Genomic DNA, 11,704 nt, shown 5'->3' with positions numbered 1-11,704 from the left:
TATCTTGTGATTTAATCGTTGATTTACATCGAAGCTTCGTCTATCTTTTCTCGGATATTTTCTTTGCAACTCTACGCAAAATGCATCAGTATAATCTAATTGTAAGTACTTTTTTCTTCTTAATTGAAAAACGATCGATAATTTTATTAACGACTCTTTTAATCAGAATTTTTTGCATTATATAAAACTTAATAAAGTTTCTAATTGCATATTGATCATTAATCATAAATATCGTATTAACCGTTCCTTATCAGTTATATTTTATCTAAAAATTTCTATTGAATTCTGCATTATATGAATATTTCGGACATTTTCGTGTAATAAATAAACGTTAATAATTACCGGTAGGGTCACCCATGCCGGACAGGTCGAAGGGGAAGAGTCAGACTAAGAGAGATACCGTAATTATTATATATTTATTATATTAATATTTTTGAATAAAATGGAAGCAAAAAGACAGTAATTGAGAGAATAGAGAAAAAAAGGCTCCAAAATATTTTCATATCTTCCTCGGAACTTAGGAATATCTTGATACGTGATATGACATAGAAAAAATTGATTTCTGAAAAATAGAAGTCTATCCTACTATAATTTTGTCCGTAATCTTTTATTTTTTAAAGAGTTTTAATTATTAGCAGCATTAATCAATTCTTTCACGTTCATATAATCACTCGATAATAGGTATTGTCAGGTTTTCGCAAAATGTCATACAAAAAAATCGAGATATCTTTTGCAATATTAGTTAAACAAAATTAAAAGTTTCTTTTATATCTTGTAACTACCTCAAAAAAATTTATTCCTTCCAATATTAGAATATATCTTTATACAATATACGAAAGATTGTGATTTGCGGCGATAGTCTGTTCTATTATAATTATTATATGTTCCTATACTTTTAATCTTGTTCTTTCGAATTCGAAGGAGTTTTCATTAATAGCGTTAATTAATTTTTTTCACATACACACACATATTTATAAAATTATTTAGATATTAACTCTAATTACCTGTTTTTTCAAAATCAAATAAATTAAAATTATACATACATACTTAATATTTGAACTGTCGAATACGTGGCTCAGCCATGACAGTCTTTTATCAATATGAAGTAATGCACAGCGCAGTGTCGAAATAAATAATCAACATCGCGGAATAGAAGCAATAATACTTGCTAGTATCCATATGGTATGTGGCATGCCTTTTTTAAGAGTGGAATAGAGATTAACATTTGTTATATCGTTAAAATTATTTTACACACAGGTAATGCCAATAAAACTTATATACATATATATTATTTACTAGAATAGATTGAACCAATTCTTAATTGATTCCCGAGTTTGTAAAAGATTCTATTAATTTTCTTTACTTTTACAAAAGTAATTTTCTACTAATTCTCATGGGAGAAAGGCGATTCTTCGCGCAACGAAGTTTGAAAAGGAACCCGCCGATATCGACGATACGCGAAGAGAGAATCGCCCGGAGGCGAGTTATCGCGAGACATCCGGTGCGCTCTTCTCGGGATAATCTTGTCGTCGAGGATAAAAGGATCGCGATATCGAGGATGTCTAACGAAGTAAACTCTCGGCGAAGAGAAAACCATGGAAGGGAAGAGGAGTTCAAGCAGGAAAACGCACAGCTGCTTTCCAACATACTCTTACACACATACGCGTACACACACACACATGCATCCACGTCAATGGAATACTGGCCTCCTAAAATCCGAGCTACCGTGTATAATCTACTTATGACGAGCGCAACGTATCGAACCTAATGTAAATCCGTTTAATCGTAACTCTCGCGGAATAATGCGGTTATCCTAGATAGATCCCTCACTCGCAACATTGTGCGTACGTAGGAACCTGGTCTGGCAGACCGCAACCGAGAACGACCGACCAGTCCGCCACGTTTCCTCTTTACGACCGAGTCCTCGTTCTCGATTCTCATTTTCGCGAAACGAGCCGCAGCCGCTTTGCTGTTCCGGTCCCGTTTGCGCTTGCAATTGCGCTTTCCCTTCTCTTTTATCGTGATTCTATTGTTTATTAAATACGCGCGCGATATATCCGGCTTTTAGGTCTGGCAGCATCAAATGTAATTGCAATAGTGATAGAATTCCGCCTGTCTCAAGTTTGAGCGCTCTGTCAAACTACACGAAATTAATTTCGTCATTTTCTACAGCCGCTATTTAGGGAACGCTGGAGGCCATAGACGCATGAAGCAGGTATTACAGCGGAAACCAGTGTAATACCTATGAAAATTAAGCTTGTAGATGTATTAAGTCAGTTGTAAACTAATAATGTCTTTTTACATGCGCTTTCGAGTCGAAATTTTCTCCTATTTTTGATTTTAATTTTTAATCTAACATCTCTAATATGATATTTTAAACAGTTAAATCATTCTTTTTTGAAATTATTTAATCTATAATTTTGCTGAAAGCTTCTTTTCTCTAACGATAAGTGGAAAACTGTTTGTTTAATATGCTTATTTGAATAAAGTAGAAGTTTAATTCCTATGTAAATTAAATCTGTCGAAATCCTTTAGTTTATGAACATGAGAAATTTCAGATTGAAAATAGGAACCAAATTTTGACTTTGACGACTATCTTTTATATTAAATTATAGTGTTAGATATATTTTGAAATAATATTATACATTCTTATTAAAATTATAAACATATCTTTATTCAAAGTATAGGAATTTATCGTATTTGATGTCCATCGAACGTAATGCTTGTAGCATCTTTTAAATTCCAAACGTAAGAGAAAATGATAAAAATAATCATAAACGCTACGAAACCTGTATGCATCTGTATATTGACATTTAAATTAAATTTTGGCTTTTCAAATCTAGAGTCAAAAATGTGTTATTATGGGGGGAATAAATTTGTCAAAAAATATTTATATATATGTTACATAAAATATTTGGAGAGACTTGTTAGCTTTCTTAAAAGACACGCCACGCAAAAGTTCGACGTGCGTCGAGACTCCGCGAAGTTTCGTTTTCCCGACATGTGCTACGCGGCTTAAAAAAGTCCGAACGACGGAGACTATTCGCCAAAGCGTCGTCGTCGTCGCGTGACGCGAATTCTCCCGGGGATTCCGACGCGAGAGTTTTCCCGCGGCAATTATTTCTCGTTTAGCGCGGCGGCCGTTCATCAGATCGACTCTCCGCCACGGTCGGGGCGAGTCACGTATCGCGCTCGGCAATATCCAGCCGGGATCCTTATTCTTTCTTATTACTTAATATCCTCGGTAACGAGAACAAATGCGGTGCCCCGCCGCCCCTTTCCCGCCCGCTCGGCTAATTGGCCCCGGTACATTCCGTCCATGTTTCTTCTTCCCTTCATCGTCGTCAATCTGTATTCTGTCGGCCTGGCGCTGCAGGACGAATGTGCTCGATCGAGGAGTCGAGGGCGAATACCGTTTCCTTCGCTCTCCTCGTCGAATCCTTCCTGGGGATCGCGGATACGGAGAATGAAATATGGCAGAGAACCGTTTGTTGATGTACGCCAATCGAGAACTGGTTGGATCGAACAACCTAATGGAAAATTAAGGTCACTGCACGTTATAGTTAAATAGATAAAAGATAGAAATAATCGAGATACATATACTTTTTTATGTTATTTAAAATAAAATTAATCTAAATAATAATTTCTTTGTGTGGGGAGAGCAAGTTGATTAGATTACAATGTGTAATTTGTATAAAAATTTTTATTTTTATCAAAAAACTTAAAGAATAAATTTTTAATAGAGTTTTAATAAAGAAAAAATATGTTAAATAAGGACGTTCTCCATTTGTGCATCCAAGCAGTTTATTACGCTTTCTCCGTCGGAACTTGTTCATTTTGGCGATTCAGTTCCCGGCAAGTGAGAGAAAAAGATCTTGCGACAGAATTGAACTTTATTAGCCGCGTCGATCGCAACGCGGCACGCGTGTTATGTGTGCGTTGAACGAATTAAAATGTAATTCCGTGTCGCCGCGGGGTGCTAATAGCTACGGTGCATGTATCGCGTCAAACATCCGACGAAATCAATTCGACGGTTTACGATTTAATTTATATCCAGCGAAACGAAATTTGCGACGCAACGCTATCGAATCGAATCAAGGACTGGAGCAGCGATTCGGCTGAAATGCATCGTTGAAATTCAATTAAGCGACAAAGATATCGTAACAAACGCATCGGATCGGAAACGCGTGGAGAGACGTTGCTATTAAAAAATTGTCATAATGTCATCGAGAATTTTTAAGATCAAAAAGCATATCGCAAATCTTTGTTATGTTTTTTTCACGCGAAATAATCGGGTTCTGCATGTTGTACACGAATATCGTTTACATCGACCGTTTTAGATCTTTGCATTTGAAGCGACTCGCGAAGAGAAAATCTTGATTAAGATTTAGGAATTTTTAATGTAATTAGAGCGAGCGCAATTCTGATCCTCGGCAAGGCGAAGATTTTCTCGCTGCCAGTCGGATTGCTTTGGAAACGAAACGAATGGCTTAATTCCGTCGTCACGCGAGGAGCGAGTAGAGAGGGCAAGTGGAACAGACTCATAGGGGCAGACGGTAAGGGGAGAAAGACGCGGTAGGTGCAGACAGACGTCGCGAACCGAGATGGATCCGCAAAATTTCCAAAACGATTCTAGTAAATATTATGATATATTCGATGTACTCGTGAAAAAAATTAAATCATAGACATCGAACAGTGATAACATTTTCTTGTATCATTTTATCTATATTTAATGATGAAATATCAAAGCGCATACTTATTACTTGTTACATGAAATAATCAAGTGTATTTTATAGAAATTTAAAGGTAATTTTATTAAATTAAATTACAAGCAATTAATCGAAAGGCATAAATTGTAACTCCAAACAGGACAACCGGTCTTTTTAATACTCTTTTTTTAGTTACATGCGCAGACATTAACTAGACACAGATGCAATCAATAAGTAAATATATATAAACATATTCGGTATCATTAGAAAACATTATTAATGATAAAGAATATTTTTTTAACATTTATAAAAAAGTTTTTTAATATACTTGAATTAATAAAATGTCTACTATAATGCTTCCTTTAAAACACTTTATATAAACGTATTGTATGTCATATTTATACTGTTTTCAATATTATATCGGTATTTTCAGCGAGACAAAATAGTATTAAAATATGAGGAAAGAAATGTCTTTTTCTATAATTTTTAACAGATTCGTCAAATGCTATTTCATTCCGCGTTGCAGCATGTGCAAAACCCGCTGAGAATAAGTGGAGCGTTTGGGATTCTTCGAAAATTGAATCATAAATTGACGCGCATTTGTTTCGCCGACGGAAACTAGCGCGTCGCTGCATCGGTAATGCCAGAGGAAAGAAAAGAATGATAAAGAGTTACGAATTGGATTTTTTTTTCGTTGAAAATTAAATTGAATTTTATCCGTTCTTAGCGACGCTATTCGATTTCGCCGACGATTCCGTCTTACAAAATAGCGTAATTACAATTATTTTTGCGCGTCAATTTAATATGTTTTATAACCATTAATTTAATATGTTTTATAACCAGCTATTTTATTGGCAAAGTTATATTTATGTGCAAATGTTTTGTCGATATAACCGTAGCTAACAACAAGTATCAATTATTCACAAATCAACATTTTGTTCATTATAAACTTAATATCATTTTTCGCAGATATGGCAAAGTATCAAAAAAAATGCGTAAAAGCACGTTTTTTAAATTCTCGTATAATATATTCTAGAAAATTTCTAAAGCATTTTTTATCATCTTAATATTTTTAACAGCAGACCGGTGGCCTGCCAATTAGAGCGTTAATTAGTACCCTCCATCTCTCGCGCTAAATCTGCACGTCGCCCGTTGAATATCGAGCACCGATGAGCGACAGGATTTTATCACGTGGTATTTATCGGTATTTAGCATATCCTGGGAAAATGGTCGAGCGAAAGGCAGGCAGAGCTACGGATAAACGGCTCGAAACACGTGAACAGCTGAACTGAAACGCGGAAAACGCTAGATGGAGAGAGAAAGAGAGAGAATGCAAAATACAGGAATAGCGCGCATCGTGTTATTAATTAATCCGTTTGAATTTCACGTTGGCTGGCCAGTCGCTACGGGGGCCGAAATTAGAATTTACTGCGAGGGCACGAAACGCCCTACTGGCTCTTCAATGCTCGTGTTGTAGAACGCTTTTGCCAACGATATTGTATCGGGCGCATCCTACGCGAAGTATTATTAATTAGCGTTCTCTAATAGCCGCAGAATAAATTAGCATTGTTCCGTGTGAAATCGTCAGTTAAATGCGTTCAAGAGTCTCCAGATTAAGACTCAAAGTTGACGTTTACGATATGATAAAACATTATATTTGATATCACGCTAAATTATGGGAATAAGGAAGGAAAAAGAGTCGCAAACTTGGATCATAAATACATGTTCATCTAATCACGTCGTTCCGACTCGTATATACTTTCGTCGATATGTGACCGTCTAATTTCGATGGTCCTTGTTATTTATTTAATGCGAATGTCCGGTGCGAAATAGACGACCACGTTCAGCGGTAAATGTGTAATGAGAATTGCAGCGAGACTACGCTTTTCGCGAAATAGAGTCCTCCTAGAGATTTCCTATGGAATATATCCGTTCTCCAAGAGCTATCTAATAGCGAGCGAAGCTATCCTCGGTAATTGGCTGATTCTGAAGTTGATACAGTCAAAAAACTTGAATTTTGTCGAAAATAATCAAAATTTTGCGAATACGATACTTTTATTTCCGAAAAGTTTCGTCTTATGATACGGGAGTTTTCTAAAATACCGCGTATTATATCGCGCTATCCGCGAAAGTACATGAGCTGCGTAGCGTAATAACTTGTTGTTTTTCTCTTCAATTGTTGATCCCTCTCGGTTACCTAGAACCACGTTCCGTATTAATATGTGCTATATCGGTGCAGTAAAACGTATACAAAATTTTACGACCGCAGACGCATGGCATAATAATTTATTGCGCGAGAACTGAAAAAAGGGAGAGGAAGGTAACAACTATGTGCGTTCATGTGTACAAAAGATCTTTACTGGATATCTATGTATTGCTGCAAGGTAAAGTAATCACCGTGTTACATTGACGGAATCTAGATAATAAAACAAGAGATAAATATACATAATAAAATATAAAATATAAAGACATAGATAAAAAAGAGAGATTTAATTAGATTTTTTAATGGAGCGTTTAATAAATTTCTCAATTTATGTTGTTTTGCATTATGGTTCAGCAAAAATGCATTAATCACGATATTTCGCGAGGAGGGGCTATCATTGCTTTTGCTTAATATCTCGCAGACCGCGATTTTCGCGCGTATTATTCGTCATTGTCATGTCTGAGAAACGTCTGGTGTAGAAGAACTTATCGTCCCGTTTGTCGGAGCATGCAGTGGGTAAATCTTTGTAAAACGCGCGCAGAGGAAAATTTCGCGTTCCGTGCGCGCGTTTGACATACGTCGTATAAATCAAAAAAGCGTTTCCACCGACCGATAAATACGTTTGGGTTTTTGTTTTTTTTTCCCACACTATAGCACGATTTTACGGTAACGTATCGTCCGGTTACTTGTTGCGCTCATCTGTTCACTCTTCTATTCTTGCAACGCGTATTTCGATTCTATTTACGACGGAAAAAATGCGATCTTTATATTAGATGAAAATAATTTGTTCTTCATAAAATTATCGAGAACTAGATAGCTTGGGCTAATAGTTTAACTTTTAATTCATTTTAGGGAAAAATCGTATTTAAATAGATTCTTTTGGAAATTACTAGAAAATATGCCGCGCCAAGTTTTAATAGACAAAGAATCATTCTCATTTTTGACGAGGGTAATATCTCCCCTTTTACGAGATACAATCGTTGCCGTACACGCAATATAAATTTACTGTTCGCGAGAGAAAATTTGAATGCGGGACTCTGTCGATATCGCAATTACGGAGATTAGAGGTGTGACACAGATGTTCGCGAGAATTTTACCGAGAGACGTAATCTATCTCCCCCCCTCCTCTTTCGCGAAACGAGATCGTTTTTAAACCAGGCACGTACCATCTGTTTATTCAAATTTTCAACACGCATACGAAACTTTTCTCCCCTCCCCCCTCCCTTCCCACTTTTCGACCACCCGTTCTTTCTCTTTGCCAGCTTTGCGCGACCCACCAGCGAAGTTCGCCGACCAATATTTCACGATGCGAGTGTGAGGGGGAGGGGTGGCCGGGTGGATGGATGCAGTATCCCCGAATTGCAAGGAGATTGTGTGCCAAGTCGACGTACAACCGCACGTGTTCGCGGGGCGAACGTGCCGTTTAAAATCCACGTTACGTCGCGTTAAAACGCCTCGGTCTTACGTCTTACGGCGCGGCCGTAATAGAATAATCCAGACTAGTCGCGGCTATAATTCATCACCCGATACCATCCAAACTTTGTGGGGAACGGACGCGCCGTACGTGGGGATTATCGTCGGGGCGATGTTACCGACTTGCGTCCCGCATCGGAATGAAGACGGCATATTCGCGAATAATCATATTATTCGCGAGCGAAAGACACAGAGATGAGAATTTTTGATTTAAAAATCTCGCCGGAGAGATATTGCGGCTCCCGATTATTTATTTAGAGTTTGATTATTTTTTATTATCTTATAGGGCTATTCTGGTTGAATGTAGACCATTGGGATTAAATATGTATATAATAATGGAACATCTCGTCGCACAGAAAAATGTAGAAAAATAGAATTGTTCCTCGGACGAAAAGCTTTCGTTTTAGTCGATAAAGTAATTTACCAAATCTAGTTTCAACCGTTCTAAAATAAATCAGAAATTATAATTTTAACATTCTCTGCAGACATATTAAAATATCTCTATCTCGCTCAATTATGTGAAATTCTTGCATCGCGTTCTATCGGTAGTATTTATAAAAAACCCTGTCGAGTCTTATACTCCACGATTTCCCGAGCATCGAGGTTCGCGTCGAAAGTGCCGAGAGGAAACGCGACGACGGTCGCGTGCCGTCCACGTCTCCGTGGATGGAACGCCAGGCTCGCCGAAAATATTCTCTCTTAGAAAAAACCAATCGTCCGGAAACGAGCCGATAGCTCCAAGGTCGAAGGGCAAATGGTCGGAATGGTCGGCGGGCGGAAAACGGGCAAAAAGGCGGCGATGAAAGGGCTCGAAGAATGCGGCGGACGGCGAACAGAGGGAGACCGCCGCCGAGGTACCTAATTGATATGAGCAGATAAGAGTCGCGTCGGATAAGGACGAGACGTGAATACGGTGACCGTCTCGCAAAATTCCATGCGATTCTACGGCGATTCCACTCGTCGGCGAAGCCTTTCAACTCCGCCAGACTATTTCTTCCAGTGCGTCATTCAGCGTCATCGAGAGTATCGTAGAATTCAATTAGATGGACTCGAGAGCTTTTGCTAACCGATGACGTCACGCAGGAATACCTATGAAATAAAATTTTCGTTAAACTTTCGTTGCAATTAAAATATAATATCTAAATAGTAATTATAAGAGTTTCAGCTAAGGCACGTCTCTCTCGTCTGAAAAAATTAGTATTATTATGATTCGTTTCCTATGCATATTTAGTGTGTTCAAATTTAAGTAGATGTTATATATACGATTTAATATAGAGTTTTTGATTAAAAAACACATGTTAACTATTTAATTAAAAATGTGTGACAAGGGAAAAATCAGAGAATTTATAAAAGCGTGATATGAGCAACATCCTTATAGAGTTTAAAAAATAAAAGTAGGCTAGATAAAGGATTAAATGCTGAACGCTCTGGGTGCACCCTCATTTATTTACGTCACTATGTTTACCGTTTTACCCGAAAGCGTGCAGAAGATAAGGTACCTGGGCCATAAATTGCGTGCGTTCAATCCAGAGAGAGGGTAGGAGAATAAATGCTCACGAAAAGCGAGGAAATAAAGGGGATGAAGAAAGAGGATGGCGAGAGAAAGGACAAGATCGGCACTTCGCGGCGAATTTCTTCGCGGATTAATATTTGCGGCGGCGGCTGCGGGCGACGGCTTTCGTGCAAGACGAAAAGGAAGGTCCCTCCGCCAAGGAGATAGAACAAATAACGAACGCGACGTCGGGGACAAATGGGGAGGATCCGTCGTCCTCGGACTAACCACAGTAACACGATACCTCGTGGCGAAACCGTTGATGTGTTCTTAAGAAAAAAAAAAAAGCTATTCCTTCAAAAGAAAGCGCACGATTTCATTCGCGAATTGAACAGGAGCTTTCCTACAGATAAGATTTCGAGATAAAGATCGAAAATAATGAGCGAAACAATTCGCGATAAAAATGACTTTTCGTAAAGATATAGAATCTACTTCCCTCGGAGAGTCTTTCTTTGCTAAATTTCAGAAATCTTGATTGCGAAGGAGAATGGCACGGGGAGAGTTATCGTAAACGTTCGTTGTGTAAAGCCGATGATGACATATCGGTCGGATATGTCGATCGTTTCACTTGCCAAGGGTATCTTTTAATAAATCGCGATATCCGAACTCTTTCCACGGTGCACCATTTCCGCGATACCTGTCACCTCTGTCAAGTACGTTTCATTAAAAGTGGCGGATTTAGGTGAGTCGTGTCTTCGGGCTTGGCAGATATTTAACCGCAACGTCGTGCAACATCGATACCGAAATCGCAATGTCGCGATTTCGATAACATTTCGAAAAAGATAGCTCGTGTGGGAGATGAGTCAGCGATGAATATTAAGAACACTCGTAGCATTGAAATTAATAAATAAAACCTCGAGAAAGCGCGTTTTTTCTCTTGCCTGAAAATAATTTGATTATTCTTCAATTTCCTTATCTTCTAATAAATATTCTTATTGTTATTTTCCACGGTGAAAGAGCGGACATCTGATTTTTAAATTATTTTATATTTTATATTTTCCTTGAAAGAAGTACGACAATCATAAACTTTAAAAAACAAAGAGAGAGAATTATAAAATCCTCGAGCGATTTGGGTATCCTTAAACGATAGAGGTTCTAAGGAACCATTCTCTCTGAAACCGTCCCTACTAGCGAATGTCCGCCACTACGGAAGGTCAAGCTTTACGAATGTCCGCGGGATACATAACCAGGATCGGGCGGGAAATGAAAGCAGGAAGGAGACAGCAAATTGGCCGACCCTTTTCCGCTTGCTCCTTTTGTTTTGTCTTTGACATACGCTCTCCGCTGGTGTCCGATTCCTCTTTTCCGGGGGAGGAAAGTCGAATCCGTTCGAGCGTGAGGGATGCGACTGACAGCTGGAATTGTTATATCTCTCGGTGAACCCCGGACGGACGCGGCCGCTCGTAGTTCATCGATCTTCGATCGGTTCCGACACCGTCGCCGTCGGCGCACGATGGATTGGTTCCTACCTTCATTAAAATTAATCGAGCAAAGCGTCGCGTCGCCACGATTGCCCTTGTCTATCGCCCGTAACAGTTCGCGGTATGTATTACTCGGATATGCACGCGCGCATCGTCGAGTATACAGATATCCTCTGGCAGGAATTTCTATTTGGACCGATAGAATCTCAATAAGAAAAAAGAAATTGCAAAATTGTAAATTTGATCCTTTGTTATAGCAAAATTATAAAATTTATTATATTGTATAATTGACTGAATTAAAAATTTTGATAGAGTGAAAATGTGGTTGCAAGGATGCATTCTCGGC

The sequence above is a fragment of the Formica exsecta genome, unplaced genomic scaffold (genome assembly GCF_003651465.1).
Source record: "Formica exsecta isolate Colony F162 unplaced genomic scaffold, ASM365146v1 scaffold43, whole genome shotgun sequence".
Lineage (NCBI taxonomy): Eukaryota > Metazoa > Arthropoda > Insecta > Hymenoptera > Formicidae > Formica > Formica exsecta.
The sequence above is the reverse complement of the archived record's forward strand: the minus strand, read 5'-3'. Positions refer to the sequence as shown.